The sequence below is a fragment of the Mixophyes fleayi genome, chromosome 4 (assembly GCF_038048845.1).
Source record: "Mixophyes fleayi isolate aMixFle1 chromosome 4, aMixFle1.hap1, whole genome shotgun sequence".
Classification (NCBI taxonomy): domain Eukaryota; kingdom Metazoa; phylum Chordata; class Amphibia; order Anura; family Limnodynastidae; genus Mixophyes; species Mixophyes fleayi.
The window spans coordinates 175,148,830-175,175,191 of NC_134405.1; positions in this window are offsets into that span (position 1 = coordinate 175,148,830).

The following is a 26,362-nucleotide window of genomic DNA, read 5'->3' on the forward strand; positions in this document are numbered from 1 at the left end:
CTGCCTTTCCAGTATAATTCCTCCTAGCTGCTTCACCAATTCGCACTAACGGTGCGATCGGATCGCACTGCCTACCAATACTAATTATTAGCAAACCTTGCGATCTATTGGTAGCGCTTTGCGAAAAACACGTTTTCGCATTCGGTATACCTGCCCTGTATACCGTCCTTCAGTTGGGCAATCCGCCTCGTCAGACAGCAACTGAGCACAATCCACAATAAAACAGTGTATCTACGTTACAACATCACACACTATACACCTTTTCTGCGCAGAAAATCAAAAGTTCCCAACAATAGTAATAATGTCTCAGAGGCTTTCACAAGTAATTATACTATGCATGTACAATAACTATCAAAACGATTGCTTAACCACGTGGCAAGTTTACCGGAAGTTCGCGTACGCACAGCAGGAAGTACACATACGCTATGCAATGCAATACAGTTAAAACGCACAATGACAGTAAAAAGAAACAGTTTTCTCTTTTGTCCCTAGGTTCTAGTTAGCGTGCCCTAGATAATGCAAAACGGACATTCGGTTTCGCAACACAGAGTAAAATTCAGGTTTTGAACACCATGCGTTCTTACCCGTTTATGACGCGTCTCCACCCTTTGTTGAGGAACCGAAATCCGTTGGTCTTGCGTATCATCGGCAACGAAACCTCCAAAGCTCACGAGCCCCCAAAATTGTTATGTGCGTATTGTCGCTAACCAATAACGATTGTCGAACCTCGATTTGTGTTTCCAAAGCACAAAGATTTATTCGCAAATAAGTAGAATAATATGCTCAAGCGAAGTAATAGTAAATACAGCCGTTACTTATCGCAGGCGCTCTGGATCCAGTGCAGTCATTCAATCCTGAAGTCTGGGGACAAGAAGACTGCCCTCTGGATCACAAACTGCTGCTTATATACACAATCACATACAGTAATACAATGAAGATGGAATAGCTTGCATCTATTGGTCCAGGTCTCAGGAAAGTCCTAGGGGTCGTCATCATTAGCCAGTTCATACAAAGGAATCCAAAGGAGGGGGTCATCTCAGCAGGGGGTATGCTCTGCTCTTCCCGCCAAGATTCCTTAGTCTTAAATAGTTCATAATTCCCTATCATTCATAACTTGCGTATGCACTCTGCGATTCCCTCGCAGAGTGAACCAAACAGTAGGATATGTGACAAGGTTCATTATGATACCACTCATGATGTTATTCCTTCAACCCATTCTGTGTATTTCACTAATATGCATGTAACTCTGATATAAAATATAAATACAACTATATTTCGACATAACTGACTATGTGTTGCAACTACCATTAATGTGTACTATTTTATAAGTATGCGTGTTAGTGCGAATGTGTGGTAAAAGACCGATTACTGTTGCTGCCACGTGTAGTGGATGCGCACGCCCTTCCACGCCGTAGCGTGTCCTTGTACTCCGTAGCGTACCGTACGCATCTTTTCAGACAAAGACAACCAAGTTTGCTAGACTTTAATTGAAATGACTTTATCCAATTTACTGACTTCGACAATTCATCATATTTTTAACGTTTTTTTAGCTACTCCTTGTTACTTAGATTGTCTGTAAGAGGCACATGCCTAGCATTATTACTTTATATTAAATTCCTTGATGTTCACTCATAGAACAGCTTCATTCCAGTATTACTAATATATAGCTGCAATATGAATTAGTTCTCAACTAATTGCATAAAACTTTCAGGTAATGATGCCATAATTTGCCACAATTATGTTAAGAGAATGATCATATTGAAGCAAACAATACAATTGCTATTTCAGAACCTGGAGGGTGTTTAATATTGTCACAATTGTATCAGAAAATAATTTTATCTATATGATAACTATAAATTAGACTGGGTACTTCTCAGGTATAATTTATATTGGATGTCCTGTTATGACACTGGTACCAGCTTTATATATTTATTCCCTTGCATGCATTCAATTGCCAATCACTAGGATGGCAAACTATAGAATAAAGCTGTATGTGAACTTAACGGAGGTCATACTAATGTGTCCATATTGTTTTAATACATTGTGCTGATTTATGTTACACATATCATCGAAAACATGCCTCCCTGCATGGTAACTTTTCAGCTCTCAAATATAGTAACTGTTCAGCTCTCAAATATAGTAATTGGAGGTCTCTCAGTGCACTCAAATTATTATTCTATCACTCATGGTTCCTATCATTCATTCTTCTTATAAAACATTCATTGTACTACTCCAACTGTGCAGTGCTAAGCCTATCCAGAATTCAGTGGTCTGTTACATTACATTTATATATCAGGTTAAATGATCGCTATAGCACTTATAGCATTTAAATATTCAATGGTTCTCTAATAGCGCTTCATACATTACCGGGTATTATATGTTAGGCCATTCATTAGGGTAGGAGCTTAATTTTGAAACAGTAGTAAAGTAAGGAACGCCAAGGCATGTTTCCACTAGGAATTTTTCAAGTTAAAATATTGCTGAAGGAAATGATGGTATTTAAAGTTCCACTGGCTAACCAGGGAATATATAGGCATTCTTAGGGCAACCAATAGAGCTTAAAATACGAGATGATTAACATTTTAATCGGCCAATCATTCTTTGTTTAAGTTTCTATTTGTGTAATCATTTGGATAAGTGAAAATAATATCTGAATGTGTTCTCTTTTTATGTTGAATTAAAGATCATCTCTTCCTATCACCAGCGAACAACTAGTCCTCACTATGGGACCAACATGATGACCCACTGTTACACAATGTATACAGGTATAATATAACAGATATGTCATATTATCCTCTCCTGGCTTAGCACTTGACCCTGAAGCACATCTTCATTTCCCTATGTTGTCTCTGAACTTATTCTGTTTTATTGTGTTCTCTTCAGATCTGGAGATGCATGTTGCTAGAGAAAGTCCAAAAGATGATTCAAACATTTTTTGCTGTTTTTCTATGCTCTGCATTAGTTTTGTTTCTTTCTGATTTTGTTGTCTTTCCATTTTCTGAATTCCAACATCAGAAATACTTCTTACTAAATCAACATAGCTTACATTTCCCATTTTCAGTCTTGTGTCAATATTTGCCTGCTTCAATGGTTGTAGACCCTTTTCTCTGCTGTAACTGAAGAGTGTTTTGTTGTATATTGGTGCCATGTGTAGGTTTGTAGAAATCTTAGTTGCTCCAACATTTTCTTGTTTATGTTTATGTCCTCTTCTCTATTTGGTCTATATAACTTCACTCATTATATTTTAGAATTTATAGTTTGTGAGGGCTCTTAATTTCTGAAAGTCCTCCATGCCTTCTACTGGTTGAGGTTTGGTTTTGAATAGACAGATTTCAATTATCTTGAGTGCTGCTTTTCTATCTTTAATGATGAGCTCCATCAATTTGAAGGATTATTCTTAAAGAATATTATTTCCAGTTCCTGGAAATAGCTGTCATAAGGCACAAATGTAGTATTTTTCTGGATCCTTAGACCTCTTTGTATCTTCTTAAATATATATTCTGTTAAAATACTACTGTCCCACGATTACTGGATTTCCATTGTCTGTTGTTTCTCCAGTTTTAAATAATATGTGTAGAATCCTCGGTTTCTCTTTTTACAATTTTTGATCTGTCATCAGTTAAAGAGAAAAGTAGTTCAATTTGTCTAGTCTTCTCCAGTCTTATATTATATAAGCAGAATCCTTCATTTTCTCTTTCTGCTCTCCAGTCCTTCCTCTACTCTCTAATCTTAAATAATATGAGCAGAACCCTTCCCTTACTCTTTCTACTTTTCAGTTTTAAATAATTTGAACTGACCAATTTCTTTACTCTTCCTGTGCTCCAATCCAATCTCCATAAGACAGGATTTGAAACATTATGTACATTTAAATTAGTAACAGTTTGTTCAGTGTGTTCAGTTTGCTATTCTTCAGATTTTTATCTTGCTTATCTTAAATATATCTGGGAATAATGTTTCAAAAGAGTGGTGAGGGGTAGAAAAAAAGATAAAAAATATTATGGTAGGTAAATTTCTAAAAATGGTGCAAGAACATATCACCCACCCCCCATCACCAAGCATCTAGGGAAATCTAGATATGCCACCCACCAAATCTATGGAAAACAGTGAGAAGGGGGAGCACAAATCCAAGCTGTAATGTGATGTATATTGTTGCAGACACCACAGATAACAATAAAGAAAAAGTACACAAATTTTTACTTTTTCTTTACAGAGGTTGGAGGCCAGTGGACAGATTTTAATGACAACATAATTCATGCGAAAATAGTGCAAAGAACAGTAGGGCAGGAAGATAAGTGAAGAAAGCTCACAGGGCTAAAGTGAAGTCTAAGTAATGACTAGGACACAGAGTAACCAAAAAGAATTCAGACAGATGAGTCGGGTAAAAATATACAGTTGGAAATATCTGATGTTGCAAATCCAAATATGGATAAGCAAAGAGCCAAACCCATCACTACTCTGCATAGAATGAAATAACCTGACAATTAGGATGAGATACTAGCTACTGTAATGCCATCGATAGAGAAGAAAAGTAATCTGTGAGCTCAAACAGAAGTGACAGACCTATCAAAAAAGGAGACAATAGTTATAGGAGAAAAATGGCTATAAGAAAGGACCAGTGTCCCTGGCCAAGATGCCTGTGACTCCTGTATCTGAAAACATCCTGGGGATAAATGTAATCCAGGGTCAGAAGTATGCACTACAGGGTTCCTGACCTAAATATAACTCCTAAGACCAGCCACACCAGTAAACTGGGAAATGCTCAAGTTTAATCTTATATATCCCACCACCCAATTTTCACCAGGGACCCCCCCAATGTAGTTTGGGCTTCACTGTTAATGGGTTCATAGGTAGCGGCCCTCTGTCCTGCCTCCAGGCTTTATGAGCTGGTATAGGACATAAATAAGGACTGGTCAATATACAAGTGACTGGAACACAGACGGACTGCAGAGTGCCAAATTTTACAAGAGGAGGAGTGTCAGAACAAGCAGAAACATGATCAGCATCAAATGACAGGCAGAAGAGAGGTCAGGAACAGTCCGGGTCAAAAATCACAAGAATCATCCACAAGATGCACAGGAACACTGCAGTACAGAAAAATTATCTTATCTGTATATGATTGAAATAGTATCTGATTGAAAAGGTAAAGAAAGGTTCCCAAAATTTGTACCACCCAAGAAGTAAAAATTAGGCCATTTGAGGGGAAAGGAATGCCCTTTTGCCTACCTGCCCCCAGGCTGCTAGATCATGAGATAACCTATGTCACCATATAGAAAGTGTGCATAGCTATATAGTACAGGTTACTCAAGAAATCACAACCAAATCTTTAAAAAGAGAGTTCACTGTCATCGCAGATCACAATCCTTTCAAGGGTTACATAGGTAAACTTATGACCTTGGATGACTATTACAGTGGAGTATACCTTTACAGGTATATACCTATGTCATTATTTATAAATACGACCAATATTATGGCAATTCTGAATATGGAACCAGGCTCTAATGAACAAGACAAGAAGGAATCATCTGAGGCTGTGAGAAGTAGAGAGGATTTAATAAGTCTTTGCCCCTGAGAAGCAAGGTTTTATTGTGTGATGCTTTTTTTCGACATGTCTAGACTGGGGATTACTATTCTCATAAGACTGTACTATATGGTGTTCAATTATGGACAGTTTACTTACAAGCAATGTGAAGTGTGATCATTATGGTAAGAGCGGATAAAGGTATCCGAGGTGAGTTTGACAAAAGCAGTATGACTCTATGGCCTGCTGTTTCTCTTAGGACAACTAAATGGGCCAAGATCCATCACCAGGAGGAGAACAAAAAGGCCATTAACACAATTCAGTTTGCTGTATATATAATATACATAATATACACGTCAGAAAACTGTATACATGTGTGTATATATATATATATATATATACATATATATTTATCTACTATATAAATGCCTAGTGGCGTGTGTGAAAAAAAAACAACCAAGCTGCAGTGCCACCTGCTGGGCAGAGTTATACACTGACCTATATATTTCTTGAAGGAGCAGTGACAGTTGGGAGTGGTTGGAGGTTGCCGGGGGTGACAGTGGGGAGTTTTTAACACCTTAAGTAGCTTGATGAAGGATGTGGCGAGGAAGATGAAGAATGAGGTGATGGAGAAAAATGATGAGGTGGTGACATGTGGACAAAACCACGTTAAAAAAGGGCGCTTGCGTCGGGAAGTAACGCTCTTCCCCTGAGGAGGCCTGGGCTATGCCCAAATGCATGACAAGAACCTTTTTAACACCTTAAGTAGCTTGGTTTGACTAGAATGCATGAGTATCATGCACGGGTTAACTTGTATATTTATATATATATATATATATATATATATATACATCCCACTCCTGACACCACAAGTGGTGTCAGGAGTGGGATGCTCCGGGAAGCAAGTTTCCATTACCCAACCCGCGCAGACGTCAACATGGAGGAAGTACTGAGAATCCTCGTGAATGTGGCCGCTGCGCAGCAAGAGCAGCAAGCTCAGATGCTACAAGTTGCACAGGTGGAAAACACAAGGCTCTTAAGGGAAGAGTTAAGCCAGGTGAGGCATGACAGAAATGAACCACCTGGTCCGGTTCTCCAGAAAATGTCGCCAGGTGATGACATAGAAGCATATCTGGTGTCCTTTGAGAGACTTGCAAAAAGGGCAAAATGCCCTCCTAAAGATTGGGGTAAGAGGCTGGCGCCATATCTGACTGGTGAAGCTCAGCGAGCTTATATGGATCTAGATGAGGACCGGGCCTCTGATTATTTGTGCCTAAAGTCTGAGATATTGGCTCGCATTGGTTTTTCCGGGCCAGGCCAAGACCAGCGCTATCACCAATGGCGCTATGATAAAGAAAAACCGTTCAGAGCGCAGTGGCTGAGCTTTCTAAAATTTTAAAGAAATGGCTGCAGCCTGAGATTTCGCCATCTCGGATTATTGAAGTTCTGGCGATAGATCACTGCATCCGGGGGCTGAACCGCGATTTGCAAAGGTGGGTGCTACAATCAGACCCACAAACTTATGAAGAGCTTGCCACAGTGGTAGAAAGGTTTTGTCCCCTACAGCAAATGACTAAAGAACCTGCGTTCGTGCCAAAGCCGCTGCCACGCTAAAGTCAGGTTTGACAATCCTTGCTACAGGGCCCAATGGCAAAACTGCTACGGACAGAGGGCCAGGTGCAAAGCTGTCTAATCTGAAGTGTTTCGAATGTGGTGAGCCAGGCCACTTTAAGGCAGAGTTTCCTAAACTACTGGAAACCCATGGACTGTTCCGTGGCACATATTGGGCCTGCGTTTCCAAGCTGTTTTACCATGAGTCCCACATCAGGAAGTCTTGTTTGTTCCGGGTGACTGTGCTAATCAACCAAAACCTTGTTCTGGCCTTGGTTGACTCAGGGATTGAACTTTCATTGGTTTCTAATTCTGCCTTACCCGAAACCATAACTTCTCGAATGCCCAAGGTGAAGGTTCTTTGCATATATGGCACGACAGAGGAGTATGAAAGAACAATACTACCAGTCACACTCAAAGACAAAACCGTTATGGTGGTAGCTGCCATAGCACCTAAACTCCCGTATCCACTCATTTTGGGGCAAGACTTCCCACTGTTTAATGAGGTCCTCGGTGAGCGGATCCGGTCGGACATGCCGGCAACTGATGCAACGGTCGGAAGCCCGGTCTTAAAAGAACCGCCTAAGAATCCACAACATCTGGACATCGATCTTTGGGAACCGCCAAACTGGAATGCCATCCTGGGAGTCACAGCAACAGTTCCACTAAAGCATCAACCTACGGGGAAACTTGGACAGTCCAAACTAGCATTGGTCGGTGATGTCGCAGATGAGCCCACCCCACCTGTCAGTGAGGATTCGGACTGGTCCGCAATACCAATTTTGTTTCCTCTGCAGGACTTTGCTCGGGACTTTGGAACATGCCTTTAAAAGTGTGACTGAGGTAAATTGGGTAGCGAAAGCCGCCCAGCCTGCAGAAGGTATACCATATTTTATTGTCAAATATAATTTCCTGTATAGAGTTGCTATTGTACAGGGGGAAAAAGTAGAACAATTAATGGTTCCTCAGGTCCATGTACCCCTAGTGTTAAAAGCAGCACACACACATGTCTGTGGGGGACACCTAGGGGAGGATAAAACACGGGAACGAGTTCTGCTTAGATTTTACTGGTCCGGGGTACACATGGCAGTGAAAAAGTATTGCTGGTCCTGTCCCATTTGTCAGAGAACTTGTCCCAAACCCATGTACAGGGCACCTCTCATTCCAATACCAATAGTACAAGTTCCTTTTGAACGGATAGCCATGGACCTTGTGGTACAATTTGTGTCTCAAATGTATGAGAGGCTAGGAAAGATAAGGCCCATTGTGCAGCAACATGTAAAAGAGGCTCAGGAACGACAGAAGTAAAGTTATGACAAAAGTGCTGTTGTTTGATCTATTAAGCCTTTGGACAAGGTCCTAGTCCTGGTTCCTACCCAGGAAAGTAAACTTTTTGCCCATTGGCAGGGGCCATATGAAGTTCTATAGGCTGTCGGTTCTGTCAATTACAGAGTCCGCCAGTTAGGTAGGAGAAGGAAGGAACAAATATATCATGTTAACCTCCTTAAACTTTGGCATGATGAGGAAACCTCTCCTCAGGTAGTGAGTACTGCCATTGAAAAGTCTGAAGTGCCCATAGAGCCAGCCTTGTCTATTCAGCAGAGACAACAGACTGAAGAAATGATTCGCCAGAACAGGGATGTCTTCTCTTCCCTCCCTGGGCGCACTACCTTAATCGAACACGACATTGTCACTCCGCCAGGAGTCATTGTAAAGCAGAAGCCGTATCGTATTCCAGAAGCCAGACGGGTGGACGTGAGAAAGGAGATCGAGAAGATGCTCCAGTTAGACGTAATTGAAGAGTCCACTAGTGAGTGGAATAGTCCCATTGTGCTTGTTCTGAAACCCAATGGGACAATTAGGTTCTGCAATGACTTTAGGCTCCTAAACAGTATGTCGCAGTTTGATGCCTATCCAGTGCCACGTGTGGATGAACTAGTGGAAAATCTTGCTGGTAGCAACTATTTGACAACCCTTGATCTAACAAAGGGTTATTGGCAAGTTCCTCTGACTTCCACAGCCAAGCCAAAGACTGCATTTTCCACCCCTGATGGTCTCTATCAATATAAAGTCCTACCCTTTGGGTTGCATGGGGCACCTGCCACCTTCTAAAGGGCTATGAATAAATTGCTACGACCTCACACAGCTTATGCAGCTGCTTACTTGGACGATATAGTGATTTATACCCCAGACTGGGGATCACATTTAGCCAAAGTTGAGGCGGTCTTAGCTTCATTACGGTCCGCAGGGTTAACAGCTAACCCAGAGAAATGTGCCATAGCCATGAGAGAACCCAAATATTTGGGGTACATTGTTGGTCGAGGGCATGTAAAACCCCAGCTAGACAAAGTGGAGGCAGTCAAAAATTAGACAAGACCAGAGAAAAAGTCACAGTTAAGAACCTTTTTAGGCTTAGTAGGTTACTACAGGCGGTTTGTAAGCCACTTCGCCACTAGAGCTGCTCCACTTACGGACATGTTAAAAAAAAGTTGGCCAGATAAATTAACCTGGTCTGACTCTGCAGAAACCGCCTGGTCTGATCTTCGGTTAGCTCTTTGTTCCTCTCCAGTTCTACAAGCACCAGATTTTACCCGGAGGTTCTTCCTCCAAACTGATGCTTCTGGTGTTGGCTTAGGTGCAGTCTTGTCACAGGAGAAGAATGGAGTAGAAAATCCTGTCCTGTACCTTAGTCGGAAGTTGCTTCCAAGGGAACAAAAATATGCACTGTGGAGAAAGAATGTCTCGCCATAAAATGGGCTACAGAAGCTCTGCGCTATTATCTCCTAGGCAGAGAGTTCACCCTAATAACAGACCATGCACCATTAAGATGGATGCAGAACAACCGGGAGGTAAATGCCAAGGTAACCCGCTGGTTCTTGGCACTACAACCTTTCAAGTTCTCAGTAGAACATAGGCCTGGGATTCTACACAAAAATGCAGATGCGTTGTCACGAAATTATGCGTTCCTCGCGAAGTCCGCGTCCCCCTACTTGGAGACGCTAGGGGGAGGGATATGTAACAAAAGGAGGCATTTAGCTGGCAATATGCAGAGAAAGCAGGGAAGTAGGGAGTAAAACATTGGCACAGTTATGTACCTAGGTGGAGATTAAACCAGGTAAAAACATATGTGTAGTTTAAAATTGGTTTACTTACATGATTTAAAAGCTGCTTCCTCTCAGCAAACAGACAGGGTGGGTCTGATAGTCTAAACAGAGCCAGGGATGGGTGTTTCCTTTTAAAGAGAAGGTGGGTGTGTCACCTGTCCATCAAGCGAGGCCTGTGGGAGGAGTGTCAGGTATAAAACCCTGCTTGTTTCATTGTTCAAGGAGATCAACGCTGGGCTCTGCCTGGCCCGGAAACTCCAATGCGAGCCAATATCTCAGACTTTAGACACAGATAATCAGAGGCCCGTTCCTCATCTAGACCCATATTAGCTAGCTGAACTTCACCAGTCAGATATGGCGCAGGTCTCTCAGCCCAATCTTTAGGAGGCCATTTTGCCCTTTTTGCAAGTCTCTCGAAAGACACCAGATATGCTTCTACGTCCTCAGCTGGTGACATTTTCTGGAGAACAGGACCAAGTGGTGTCAGGAGTGGGAAGCTCCGGGAAGCAAGTTTCCGCTACCCAACACTTCTGTGTCTAAAGTCTGAGATATTGGCTCGCATTGGAGTTTCCGGGCCAGGCAGAGCCCAGCGCTATCACCAATGGCGCTATGATAAAGAAAAACCGGTCAGAGCGCAAGTGGCTGAGCTTTCTAAAATTTTAAAGAAGTGGCTGCAGCCTGAGGAGAATTTGCCTTCTCGGATTATTGAAGTTCTGGCGATAGATCACTGCATCCGGGGGCTGAACCGCAATTTGCAAAGGTGGGTTCTGCAATCAGACCCACAAACTTATGAAGAGCTTGCCACCGTGGTAGAAAGGTTTTGTGCGCTACAGCAAATGACTAAAGAACCTGCATTTGTGCCAAAGCCGCTGTCACGCCAAAAGCCAGGTTTGACACTCCTCCCATAGGCCTTGCTTGATGGACAGGTGACACACCCACCTTCTCTTTAAAAGGAAAAGCCCATCCCTGGCTCTGTTTAGACTATTAGACCCACCCTGTCTGTTTGCTGAGAGGAAGCATCTTTTAAATCATGTAAGTAAACCAATTTTAAACTACACATATGTTTTTACCTGGTTCAATCTCCACCTAGGTACATAACTGTGCCAATGTTTTACTCTACTTTCCTGCTTTCTCTGCATATGCCAGCTAAATGCCTCCTTTTGTTACAATATATATATATATATGTATACATATATATATATATATATATATATATATATATATATATACACTCACATTAGTTGTAAAACAAAATAGGCATGAAATAACTTCCACTGAACTATAAATCAACAAAATTTCGTAGACAGGTGTATAGTGTTTATTATTCCAGGAAGACTCCTCATGAGATACGTAATTCTGTTTTATTAAACTAAGCATGTACATAAAAATTGCTCTCTTGTAAACATATAATATCAAGTAATGTGCAATAAGTTGGGTAATCTAACCAGTGGAACTCATACTAGATGGAAATTGCAACAGCATTGTATATTGTAGGGAAACATTGTTGCAATCACATGGTATATAAAAGTTAAAGCCACCATACAGCAGGTAGCTAAATTGTAAGCAGTCTGGGACCCTGATCAGACTAGTTCCCCTATCAATCCAGCATGCGGTTTGAGCTATCTTGGCCCTCAGAATCACTTTTTTTTTCTGCCGGATTTCCATTGGGTTTTCCTTCATTCTGGTATACCATAGTTTGAAATATTTAATGATTTGTATTCTTAACATGTTAAAAACATCTGGATGGTAATGCCTATTTTGGTGTTGATAAAAAACAAATGTATTTGAGTAGGTTAGCCTTTGGTAAATCTGACAGTTTAACCTGCGGTTTCACAAAACTGTACTTTAGTATATTCCTCTCCCCCATGTCTTTATGTACTTGCAATAGTCCAAATACCAATTTCATTGAATTGTGCAGTATATAATACACTTGATTCAAATTGAAATACCTATTAAAAATATCTTTATCCCAATAGAAAACCTTTCTTTTTGCAGGATAGTTGGGAGGGGCTAAAGTCCAGCATGCACGTGTTTTATGGTATTGGATTGCTTTTTTAACACTGAGGGGCCTTTAAAAATCTCTTTGAAGCAGACTATGTATTGCACAAGATATTCACTTAGAGGGACTATAACCTTGACTAGTTGAAACTTTGTTCAATATGAAATTAATAAAATCCACAGAGATGTCTGGGGTCAGTGTTTTCGGCATATTACTTAAGAAATACCAATGTATGTATTTTACAGTAGAGTTCCTCAATTTTTTTAAAAAAAGTTAGAAACTAGAGTAAAAACTTATACAGCAATAACCCTTGATCTAATGTTGTATTTAACATAAGAGCAGTTGGACGGAACAGCAAGAAGCAGTTAAGGAAATGGCTGAAATACATCACATCATACAACTGGTGGACAATTGCATAATATGTGTGCACACTTATCCACCTCCAGAATTAGAAACCAAAATGTCATAGCCTAAAAAAATCCAGGGTGAGTAATGTACATGTTTTCTGTCTGAATGCACATAACATTCAAACTCTGCCCATCAAAATACATCCTTTCATAATAGACACAGCAAACAGTCAATAAAAGGGACCTAAGACAATAATTTCAAAAATAGTATTCAGCATTGATCACAAAATAAACATTTTTTAAACTCTGGAAACAAAACAACCAATATAAAAATATGATTAAATATAAACAGTGATTTAAATCTAAGAATGGTTCATTGTTTCAAATAATGTTTATGCCAAAATTAAATAAATTGAACTGCTTCTTACAAATATGTATAGAATGACTGGACCAAGTAATGAATGAAGTTACATTTTCATATGCTGATTACAAAACCGATCAAAATCGTGTATAAGCTATTGAAGGACCACCATGCCATTTTGACAGGATAAACAGAACACTACAAAAGCCGTTTATTACTGCTATTCATTACAGAAAGGTTACAGTTATCTTTCCAATTACTTTTTTTATAACTTAGTTCTTTCAAGTAACTTTTTTCATAGATTGCTTGTCACATTTAGTGACCTCTGCATAAATCGATATGTATTTGCATTTTTTGGTGCTCATTATGGTGAAAGATGACACAGGCTTAGAATAAAACATGCATTTCCTGATAATAGCAGTCATGGTAACTAAGAAATAGTGATGACAAAACTCAGCAATACAGAAATAAAAACTACAAGATTTTATCTTAAGTGTTTTTTGAGAAATGTGTAATAATAATAATAATAATAATAATAATAATAATAATAATGTGGCTGGGAACACACTACATAATTTTCTGACCAATGTGCTACGATTGTACCAACGACTGAAAAAAAAGTCACAATCAGCATGCCGATTCATGCCTACAAGCTATACATGTTTTAAAAGATTTACCCTCTGATCTATGCTGAAAAGTTCATGAGTCTATAAACTCTATGGAGATGATGATCGTGAGTGCATACACACTGCAGGATTGGAACAACATTGGAACGAGATTTGCAGTTTTTCTGAACAAATAAATGGAATGACGATCTGTACATTGAAACGACTATTGTTTATCATGTAAGAATGCACACTAATGCAATATTGGTCCAAACAGTTGTTTATCGCAAGATTGACCCAATAGTTGGCTGAAAAACTGCAATATGTACCCAGCCTAGAGCAGTTCTCTAGACACCAGCAAGCTTTTCTAGCATTAGTCACACTTAACAGTGAAACAAGCAAGTTTTTATACCTGAAACTCCTTCCACAGCCCTAGCTTGATGGGCAAGTGACACTCCCACCTTCCCTTTAAAATTGAGTTCTCATAAGCTGCTTTGGTTTAACTACTCTTACTGCAGACATACTCTGTAGCAAAAGGCACTATCAAACCATGTAAGTGAAATATGATTTGTTACCATTATTCATATTACATATCTTTCACCTGTTTATATTTAAACTAGATGCACTTTTGCTCAAATGTGTTATTTTGCTTGCATCATTTCTCTGCAGATTGGCAGTTAAATGGCTCCCTTGTTACTATATGTATGTATATATATATTTATATATATATATATATATATATATATATATATGTCTGTAGCTATAGATATATATACAAAAAAACAAAAGCACCATTGTGTAGTATAAAGTGATAAATAGAACTTTCAAAAGGTGATGCAATGTCCCCATATCAACTGTGTAGACGTATCTTGTCTGATTAATATGTGGAAGTCAGAAAGAGATCATCTTATTCAACTTTTTAGGAATAATTCCATATCTGAGACTTGGGGCTATATTTACTAAAGGGTAGTTTGGTGAAGCCGCCAGGTTTTTTGGCAATTTTTCTGGCGGTTTTAAAACCGACGGATTTACTAAAGCGCAAGCCGTCATTAAAACGGGCAGAACTGACATTTTTAAAAACAACACTTTACAAACTGCCATCCCAAATTTAAGATTGATTAACATACACACCACCGGATTTACTAAGTTGGGGTTTGTAAAACTGCCACAAAACCGCCATCCAAATGCCCAAAATAAAAGATGTTGATGCTGTTTGAGCTATTTTTCCATTCAGAACATAAGAGAAAGCTCCATTGACATTTTAATTATTTGATCAATCATTATTTATTGATTGGGCAAAATTAATTTAATATTAACTTATGGGATTTTTTTTTTTAAAGGGGACACTTTAAAAAAGGGGACACTAATATAGCATTATATAATGGGGGAAAAGTGAATATATAATGATATTAACTGCTTGTTAATATAATTATTTATGTTGCACAAATTGGCACTATATAGTGCCCGAATAATAAAACCGCCACCAAAGTCGATTCTTAGTAAATCTAGCCTTTGGTCTCCAAAGAGTCAAGGGGGTATATTTACTAAACTGTGGGTTTGAAAAAGTGGAGATGCAACCAATCAGATTCTAGCTATCATTTTGTAGAATGTACTAAATAAATGATAGCTAGAATCTGCTTGGTTACTATAGGCAACATCTCCACTTTTTCAAACCTGCAGTCTAGTAAATATGCACCCAGGTGTTAAAATACGACACAAAGTACAGAATTCAAACGTAATAACGGGAAGTACCGTATATACTCGTGTATAAGCCGAGTTTTTCAGCATACTTTTGTATGCTGAAAAAGGGCATTTGGCTTATACACGGGTGAACTTACCTGGTGTCCGGTCCCTCGGCTTCAACTTCTGCATATGCGTTCCAACACAGGAAGTTCGGCATTTGGAACGCAAACTTGCGTTCCAAATGCCGAACTTCCTGCTGTTGGAACGCATATGCGTTCCACTGCCGGGTAAGTGAAAAAAAATCTCTCTCTCTCTCTCTCTCTCTCTCTCTTTTTTTTTAATTTACAGTGCAATTACATAATGAACAAACAATACAGCCACCATGTTCATACATTTATATCCCTACCCCTTATATACCCCTTTATTTAGGTTAGGTTGTACCCAATGCCAATGATTTTATAATCATTTATGAATGTTTCTTGTCATCTACTGTTATTTATGGTTTAGCTAAAAATGATTTCATAGATTGAACCTATCATTTTTATTTAGGTTTTTAAATCAGCGCTCTTTTCCACCCTAGGCTTATACTCGAGTCAATACGTTTTCCCAGTTTTATGTAGTAAAATTAGGTGCCTCGGCTTATATTCGGGTCGACTTATACTCGAGTATATACGGTATGTTTTTAAACCGTTTTACAAGAAATGAATATATATATATATATATATATATATATATATATATATATATATATATGCGCAACAGAAAAAGTATTGACTTTAGTACATAGAAATATACAATATGCTTTTAAAGAAGAACTGCAAAATTCAACCTGTAAACAGAAACAAATAAATCAGTAGTAATATTGTGTAAAAAGCATATACATAAGATTTATTTCATTAACAAGCTTAGAACTGCTTTATCTACTAGAAACAAGTGTGCTTAAACATAAAAATGAAAATATATGCACAATCCTAAAACTATATAAATGGAACTGTGCCATCTTGGAATCGATAAATACACAGGCACCATTTTCTTGGCTATCGTTTGTAGGTGCTCCTGTTCTAAGTAGAGGAGTAGCATGATTAATGAACAGCATTAGATGGAACGGTAATTCTGCACATGCAAATTTTGAATCTAGTGGCACTATATTTTTGGTGATTATGTGTGCAGTGAGTTATTTATGACATTTGTTAGGTTATGGGCATAGACATGAGCAGTAGTTTATGAGTTTTTGCCTGCCGTTGGCGCATGCACATATCTATTGAGCTAATTAATATCAGTATATTTATATATATATATATATATATATATATATATATATATATATATTGTGGAAAGAGCCCGCTACTGCAAAAGCACACGCGTACAACTTCTTCCTTTTTATGGTTCTTTATTGTCAGGATGGTAATAATGTTTTGACACCGTATACTTGCACAGCAATTATGGAGACCCTCAACGCTTACTATACATAGTCCAGCTCTCTGTCCAGAACAGCCAGCTAGCCCAGCATTGATCTCCCTGAACAATGAAACAAGCAGGGTTTTATTCCTGACACTCCTCCCACAGGCCTAGCTTGATGGACAGGTGACACACCCACCTTCTCTTTAAAAGGAAACGCCCATCCCTGGCTCTGTTTAGACTATCAGACCCACCCTGTCTGTTTGCTGAGAGGAAGCAGCTTTTAAATCATGTAAGTAAACCAATTTTAAACTACACATATGTTTTTACCTGGTTTAATCTCCACCTAGGTGCATAACTGTGCCAATGTTGTACTCTACTTCCCTGCTTTCTCTGCATATTGCCAGCTAAATGCCTCCTTTTGTTACATATCCCTCCCCCTAGCGTCTCCAAGTAGGGGACGCGGACTTCGCGAGGAGCGCATATTTTCGTGACAACACATCTGCATTTTTGTGTAGAATCCCAGGCCTATGTTCTACTGAGAACTTGAAAGGTTGTAGTGCCAAGAACCAGCGGGTTACCTTGGCATTTACCTCCCGGTTGTTCTGCATCCATCTTAATGGTGCATGGTCTGTTGTTAGGGTGAACTCACTGCCTAGGAGATAATAGCGCAGAGCTTCTGTAGCCCATTTTATGGCGAGACATTCTTTCTCCACAGTGGCATATTTTTGTTCCCTTGGAAGCAACTTATGACTTAAGTACAGGACAGGATTTTCTACTCCATTCTTCTCTTGTGACAAGACTGCACCTAAGCCAACACCAGAAGCATCAGTTTGGAGGAAGAACCTCCGGGTAAAATCTGGTGCTTGTAGAACTGGAGAGGAACAAAGAGCTAACCGAAGATCAGACCAGGCGGTTACTGCAGAGTCAGACCAGGTTAATCTATCTAGACAACTTTTTTTTAACATAAGTGGAGCGTAAGTGGAGCAGCTTCAGTGGCGAAGTGGCTTACAAACCGCCTGTAGTAACCTACTAAGCCTAAAAAGGTTCTTAACTGTGACTTTTTCTCTGGTCTTGTCCAATTTTTCACTGCCTCCACTTTGTCTTGCTGGGGTTTTTCATGCCCTCGACCAACAATGTACCCCAAATATTTGGCTTCTCTCATGGCTATGGCACATTTCTCTGGGTTAGCTGTTAACCCTGCAGACCGTAATGAAGCTAAGACCGCTTCAACTTTGGCTAAATGTGATCCCCAGTCTGGGGTATAAATTACTATATCGTCCAAGTAAGCAGCTGCATAAGCTGTGTGAGGTCATAGCAATTTATTCATAGCCCTTTGGAAGGTGGCAGGTGCCCCATGCAACCCAAAGGGTAGGACTTTATATTGATAGAGACCATCAGGGGTGGAAAATGCAGTCTTTGGCTTGGCCGTGGAAGTCAGGGGAACTTGCCAATAACCCTTTGTTAGATCAAGGGTTGTTAAATAATTGCTACCAGCAAGATTTTCCACTAGTTCATCCACACGTGGCATCGAATAGGCATCAAACTGCGACATACTGTTTAGGCGCCTAAAGTCATTGCAGAACCTAATTGTCCCATTGGGTTTCGGGACAAGCACAATGGGACTATTCCATTCACTAGTGGACTCTTCAATTACATCTAACTGGAGCATCTTCTCGACCTCCTTTCTCACGTCCACCCGTCTGGCTTCTGGAATACGATATGGCTTCTGCTTGACAATGACTCCTGGCTCAGTGACAATGTTGTGTTTGATTAAGGTAGTGCGCCCAGAAATGGAAGAGAAGACATCCCTGTTCCGGCGAATCATTTCTTCAGTCTGTTGTCTCTGCTGAATGGACAAGGCTGGCTCTATGGGCACTTCAGACTTTTCAATGGCAGTACTCACTACCTGAGGAGAGGTTTCCTCATAATGCCAGGGCTTAAGGAGGTTGACATGATATATTTGGTCTTCCCTTCTCCTACCTAACTGGTGGACTCTGTAATTGACAGGACCGACAGCCTCTAGAACTTCATATGGACCCTGCCAATGGGCGAAAAGTTTGCTTTCCTGGGTAGGAACCAGGACTAGGACCTTGTCCCCAGTCTTAAAAGATCAAACAACAGCACTTTTGTCATAACTTTTCTTCTGTCGTTCCTGAGCCTCTTTTACATGTTGCTGCACAATGGGCCCTATCTTTCCTAGCCTCTCATACATTTGGGACACAAATTGTTCCAGATTTGGCTCCCTGGGACCTTGCTCCTCCCACCCTTCTTTTAACATATCCAAGATACCCCTGGGCTGTCTCCCAAACAATAACTCAAAGGGACTAAACCCTGTTGAAGCTTGAGGTACCTCACGGATGGCAAACATCAAATAGGGAATAAGAGTGTCCCAATCTTTTTTCTCTTGAGCCACTGCTTTCCTGAGCATGTGCTTTAATGTGCGGTTAAAGCGTTCCACCAAGCCATCTGTTTGTGGATGGTATACAGAGGTGTGAAGCGCCGTAACCCCTAGCAACTGGCACATGTCCTTCATCAGTTTACACATGAATGGAGTACCCTGGTCTGTGAGAATTTCTTTGGGTATTCCCAAGCTTGTTAACATTAATACAAGTTCTTTAGCTATGGTGCTGGACTTTATGTTTCGTAGGGGAATTGCCTCTGGATACCTGCTTGCATAGTCAAGCACCACTAGTATATATTGGTGCCCATGTGTGGATTTTTCCAGGGGCCTCACAAGGTCCATAGCTATCCGTTCAAAGGGAACTTGTACTATTGGTATTGGAATGAGAGGTGCCCTGTACATGGGTTTGGGACAGGTTCTCTGACAAATGGGACAGGACCGGCAATACTTTTTCACTGCCATGTGTACACCGGGCCAGTAAAACCTAAGCAGAACTCGTTCCCGTGTTTTATCCTCCCCTAGGTGTCCCCCACAGACATGTATATGTGCTGCTTTTAACAATAGGGTTACATGGACCTGAGGAACCATTAATTGTTCTACTTTTTTCCCCTGTACATTAGCAACTCTATACAGGAAATTATTTTTAACAATAAAATATGGTATACCTTCTGCAGGCTGGGCGGCTTTCGCTACCCCATTTACCTCAGTCACACTTTTAAAGGCATGTTCCAAAGTGGCATCATTAAGTTGGTCTCGAGGAAAGTCCTGAAAAGGAAACAAAATTTGTATTGCGGACTAGTCCGTATTCTCACTGACAGGCGGGGTGGGCTCATCTGCGACATCACCGACCAATGCTAGTTTGGACTGTCCATGTTTCCCCACAGTTGGATGCTTTTGTGGAACTCCTGCTATGACTCCCAGGATGGCATTCCGGTTTGGCGGTTCCCAAAGATCGATGTCCAGATGTTGTGGATTCTTAGGCGGTTCCTTTAAGACCGGGCTTCTGACAGTTGCATCAGTTGCCGGCATGTCCGGCAGGATCCGCTCACCGAGGACATCATTAAACAGTGGGAAGTCTCGCCCCAAAATGAGTGGATATGGGAGTTTAGGTGCAATGGAAGCTACCACCATAACGGTTTTGTCTTTAAGTGTGACTGGTAGTTTTGTTCTTTCATACTCCTCTGTTGTGCCATGTACGCAAAGAACTTTCACTTTGGGCAACCGAGAAGTTATAGTTTCGGGTAAAGCAGAGCTGGAAACCAATGAGAGTTCACTCCCCGAGTCAACCAAGGCCAGAACAAGGTTTTGGTTGATTAGCACAGTTACCCGGAACAAACAAGGACTTCCTGATGTGGGACTCATAGTAAAACAGCTTGGAAATGCAGGTCCAATATGTGCTACAGAACAGTCCATGGGTTTCTGTAGTTTAGGACACTCTGCCTTAAAGTGGCCTGGCTCACCACATTCAAAACATTTCAGATTAGACAGCTTTGCACCTGGCCCTCTGTCCGTAGCAGTTTTGCCATTGGGCCCTGTGGCAAGGATTTCAAACCTGGCTTTTGGCACAAATGCAAGTTCTTTAGTCATTTGCTGTACCACACAAAACCTTTCTACCAAGCTCTTCATAAGTTTGTGGGTCTGATTGCAGAACCCACCTTTGCAAATTGCGGTTCAGCCCCCGGATGCAGTGATCTATCGCCAGAACTTCAATAATCCGAGAAGACGAATTCTCCTCAGGCTGCAGCCATTTCTTTAAAATTTTAGAAAGCTCAGCCACTTGCGCTCTGACTGGTTTTTCTTTATCATAGCGCCATTGGTGATAGCGCTGGGCTCGGCCTGGCCCGGAAACTCCAATGCGAGCCAATATCTCAGACTTTAGGCACAGATAGTCAGAGGCCCGTTCGTCATCTAGATCCATATAAGCTCGCTGAGCTTCACCAGTCAGATATGGCGCCAGTCTCTCAGCCCAATCTTTAGTAGGCCATTTTGCCTTTTTTGCAAGTCTCTCGAAAGACACCAGATATGCTTCTACGTCATCAGCTGGTGACATTTTCTGGAGAACAGGACCAGGTGGTTCATTTCTGTCATGCCTCACCTGGCTTAACTCTTCTCTTAAGAGCCTTGTGTTTTCCACCTGTGCCTCGGCGACTTGTAGCATCTGAGCTTGCTGCTGTTGCAGCGCAGCGGCCACATTCACAAGGGTTCTCAGTACTTCCTCCATGTTGACGTCTGCGCGGGTTGGGTAGCGGAAACTTGCTTCCCGGAGTATCCCACTCCTGACACTACTTGTGGCCAGAGCTCGCTACTGCAGAAGCACACACGTACAACTTCTTCCTTTTTATGGTTCTTTATTGTCAGGATGGTAATAATGTTTTGACACCGTATACTTGCACAGCAATTATGGAGACCCTCAACGCTTACTATACATAGTCCAGCTCTCTGTCCAGATCAGCCAGCTAGCCCAGCGTTGATCTCCCTGAACAATGAAACAAGCAGGGTTTTATACCTGACACTCCTCCCACAGGCCTAGCTTGATGGACAGGTGACACACCGACCTTCTCTTTAAAAAGAAACGCCCATCCCTGGCTCTGTTTAGACTATCAGACCCACCCTGTCTGTTTGCTGAGAGGAAGCAGCTTTTAAATCATGTAAGTAAACCAATTTTAAACTACACATATGTTTTTACCTGGTTTAATCTCCACCTAGGTACATAACGGTGCCAATGTTTTACTCTACTTCCCTGCTTTCTCTGCATATTGCCAGCTAAATGCCTCCTTTTGTTACAATATATATACATAAATATATATATATATATATATATATATATATATATATATATATATATATATATATGGGCTGTTTTAAGATCTGTGCAGCATACTGTTCATCTCCCTAAAGAAGACTACATGCTAGATGAAACAAAATGGGTCTTATTTTAAGGCTTTTGGAGACTTTACCTGGACCTGATAGAGTTGTTCACAGTATTCAGACATTATAAGGAGAAAAATCCACAGAGATTCTATATAAGCTTCATAATTTGCTTTCTAATGTATGCACAATTTTAAAATATATGTTAAAAAACTAGAAAAAAATATATATATACAGCGCAGAAAGGAGGCACACGGTGTAGTTGTAACCAACAATTTAGTCTGCGTGGAGGGCAAAAGTAAATACAATATCCAAGATAATTGCAAATAACAATATTTAATAATCTAAATCAGATAAAATACAATAATAAAACACACCCCGCATAACATAAAAATAAAACCAAATTGAAATCTTCAATAGAGTAAATATTATTTAATTCACATAAATGTGATAATAAGGCAATATGAATCCGACACTTTGAGCTGAATCCTCTTAATGAAGTTTTGAAATGGATATTAGGACTCTTCAAGCCCAACGATTCTAATCCACATGAAAATCTGTTGAGAAATACACCTCAAGGCAGAATGTCTAGTTTTGAACGTTGCCAAATAATAGAACGTGTAGAGCAAACGTATTACAGCATTCCAAATGGTATAGCGGATAGAAAAAGGACTGTTGAGAGGAGTCTAGCAAATTCCTTGCACTTACGGTACAAATATGATCTCCAGCCAGTTATCTCCATCGCCGTTGCCTCTGAGTTAGTAATCAGTTCCCTGTATTAAGGATAAGGTGTGCACCTTTCAGATGTCCAGTGGACAGCAAGAGGCAACGTACAATTTTCTGCTTAGAAATATCCTTTCACTCATTTTGAATTGAAATGTTTTCCTTCGTTGGGGATTCAGTCTGCTTACAAAGGTCAGGAACCAGTATCATTAGCTTAGCGACTCATTTTGTCCTCTCTTTGAAGACTTTTTCATAGCCATAATTATTAACATTGTATCCCCTCCTATATATAAGGCAGTCTTTTAGCTCTCATTAGAACTCTGCCAGGTGTCGCTTAATTAATTCACCTCTCAAATAACTCATCTCTTCCATTTAATTCAAGGAGCAAATATACAGATCTAAATAAACCGATTGAATGATATAATTGCATTCCACTTCTTACTAAGACTGACAAAGACAACCACAATAATGTCCCTTAAACAGTCTCAATAATAACAATGGTAATGAATAAACTAAAAATATTAAACATTAATTTATATTTATTATTTATTATTTTTTATTTTCATTTAATATCCAATTACATTTTGACCTCCACTCATTTGAACCCAATAATTTAACAATATTATTCATAAATAAAAAAAAATTGAAAGCCCACTAGGGGCACATAGACTATTTTGACATTCCTACCCTCTGATCTTGTAATAAAGATACTATTGTTACTACAGTCCCTCTAGTGTTAATATTCTTAGTGATATAGAAAAATAAACAATATAATCAATATAATCTCTAAGAATAAATAGAAGCTTTGCATGTCATACACACAACTCAAGTAATGTGGATATATCACTTATAATATATAGTAACAATCTAATTCAACTATATGTCTAGATAAACCTAACGTAATCTTCTTCTATTTTTATTCCTGTCATAGTGAAAAGACATTTACAAGACATTCACTTATATACCAAGAACAATCTGACTGCTATTTTAAAGAATTGGCAATGCTCGAACCTTAGATTGACAAACTACAGATCATATATAAAAGATCTCTAATCTTAAGGATAGAACCATATAAATAAAAATCCCTCTTCTATCTGTAAATACCAATCATTGAATTTGATGGTCTCATTGAGACCTTCTGGAAACATAGTTTGTAGTTTAAAGATCCAGGTGGCTTCACCACGACAAAGATTTCTAAACCTATCTCCCCCTCTAATTGTAACATCAAATTTCTCAATTCCTATTAGCTTAATACCAGTCGGACCACTTTTGTGCTTTTCCACGAAGTGTCTTGACACCCCATTGTTAAGCAGTCCTTTCTTTATGTTCAACCTGTGTTCTCTAAAATGGACCTTCAGGGGATGGGTGGTTCTACCCATGTATTGAAGACCACATGGGAACTTTAATACATAAACAACATAAGAGGTGTCACATTCAATAAACTGAAAAATTCTTTGCTCCATACCATTCACAGTTGATTTGACAATTTTTACCCCATTATCAATATATTCAAATGTCAAACATGTATTCTTGTTACATATGAAACACCCACTGGGTTTAGAGGGTATCCATGCTGTCATTTCTATTTGTTTAATCTGTGGTTTAAGAAAACTAGGGGCCAGCAAGTTCTTTAGGTTAGAATTTTTCTTAAACACTATGTTCACTTTGTTTTTTTATCTAAAACATTCCTCAAGATATTATCTCCCTCTAAGAATGTATAATTATCATTAATAATTTTCTTCACTCTGTGATTTATTATTAAATTTAGAAATAATTGGGGGTAAAACCCCATCTATCAACATATTGTTTATTTTCCTATTGTTTCTAACCTTTGAAACCAATAAATCATTCCTATTGACTTCTAATACAGTCTGTTTAGCTTCTTTAATCAACTTTTGTTGCTACTCTCTTTCCAATTTTTTTTTTTGCATAATATCAGCTTAAGTTTGAAAATCACCATCCCTAGTACAGTTTCTTTGTATTCTATTCATTTGCCCTTTTGGTATGTTGTCAATCCATGGGCGAAAGTGACCACCGGTATAATGAAGATACAAATTAGAATCTACAGGTTTATTGAAGTTAGTCGAAATAATCCTGTCATCTGCCACCGAAAGAGTCACATCTAAGTAACTAATCTCATTCTCACTATACTGAATGGTAAATTTTAAATTATAAGAATTGGAATTCAAATATGGGACAAATTACAGTACCAAATCATAACCTCTATCCCAAACAATAAATAAATCATTGATATAACGGCCATAGAACACCAGGTTCCCCCCATATGGCCCCCCACAGGTAGCGCTCCTCGAACGCTCCCATGTAGAGCTTAGCATAACTGGGGGCGAACCTGGTGCCCAAGGCCATTACCATCACCTGTAAGTAAACTTGTGAGTCAAATAAAAAATAATTATGTGTGAAAATGAATTCAACTGCCTCAAGCAAAAAATTACAGTGGTTATTAGTATGTTCTTTATCTTTGTCTAATACCTCTCTAACAGCTTTTAGCCCACCTTTATGTGGAATATGTATGTAAAGGACTTGTACATCAAGAGTAATGAATGCAAAGTCTGAATCCCAAATCACATCCTTTAACATATTAAGGATGTGCAAAGTATCCCTAATATGAGATTTTTGAGCAATAACATATTTCTGAAGAAAATAATCAACATAAAGAAAGATTGGATGTTATTGAACCTACCCCCAAAATAATAGGTCTCCCTGGTGGTTGAAATAAAGACTTGAATTTTGTGTAAATAATGAAAAATAGAAGTGACTGGGTGCAATGGAAACAAAAACCAGAATTCATCTTTCGTGATAACTCCTTCATTAATAGCTTTCTCTAATAAAGACTTAAATTTAGCTTGAAATAATTTTGTGGGATCATTCGCAAGAACACAATGGAAGATACTATCTTGTAGTTGCCTCAAGGCTTCTTTCAAGTAGTCTGATCTATCTAAAATAACAAATCTCCCTCCCTTGTCTGCCTTTTTGACGACAAGAGAGGATTCTCTTTGTATATCCCTAAGGGCTTTTCTCTCCATTTTAGTTAAAATCTTTTTCCCTAAGGATTTGTTACCATTGCTGACATTACATAAATCTTTAATACTATTGAGGGTATTCAGATAGAATAATTGAAGAGCTGCACTTTTATGGTTAGTAGCATAAAACTCTGATTTCTTTTTAAATTCTTTCTTTACTGGGGATCAAATTTGTCCAGAAATATCAAAATTAATTCTCCCCTGATTATCATTATTATTGATATTATTTTCTACCAATAAATTTTCCAACATTGCAAGACCTTCAAGATCTCCAGAATCCAGTGTAACAGGGTTCCCTTCTTTCAACCTTTTTTTCAAATTCTTGGATATGAAATATTTTTGTCTACATAAAGATCTCGTGTGCCTATTAAATTCTGTAAAAAGATCAAATAAGTTTGGTTCATTACTTGGAGCAAACTTCAGCCCCTTCGACAAAAGTTTAAGTTGACCATCATTCAAAGTTTTACTGAATAAATTGAAAATTCCTTTTCCATCATTTATGCTAACTGGTGTCTTTTGGGCTCTCTTTCCCCCTCTTTTACCTCTGGATATCTTATTCTTTTCGGGGGTCTGAATGCCATAACTTCGTACCTGTTCCGATGTTTTTGGTGGCCCCATATATCTTCCTTCTCTAAAAAAATCATCCTGTCGTTCTTTATCATATTGATATTTCGGCCTAGCCCCTAATGAATTAAAGTTG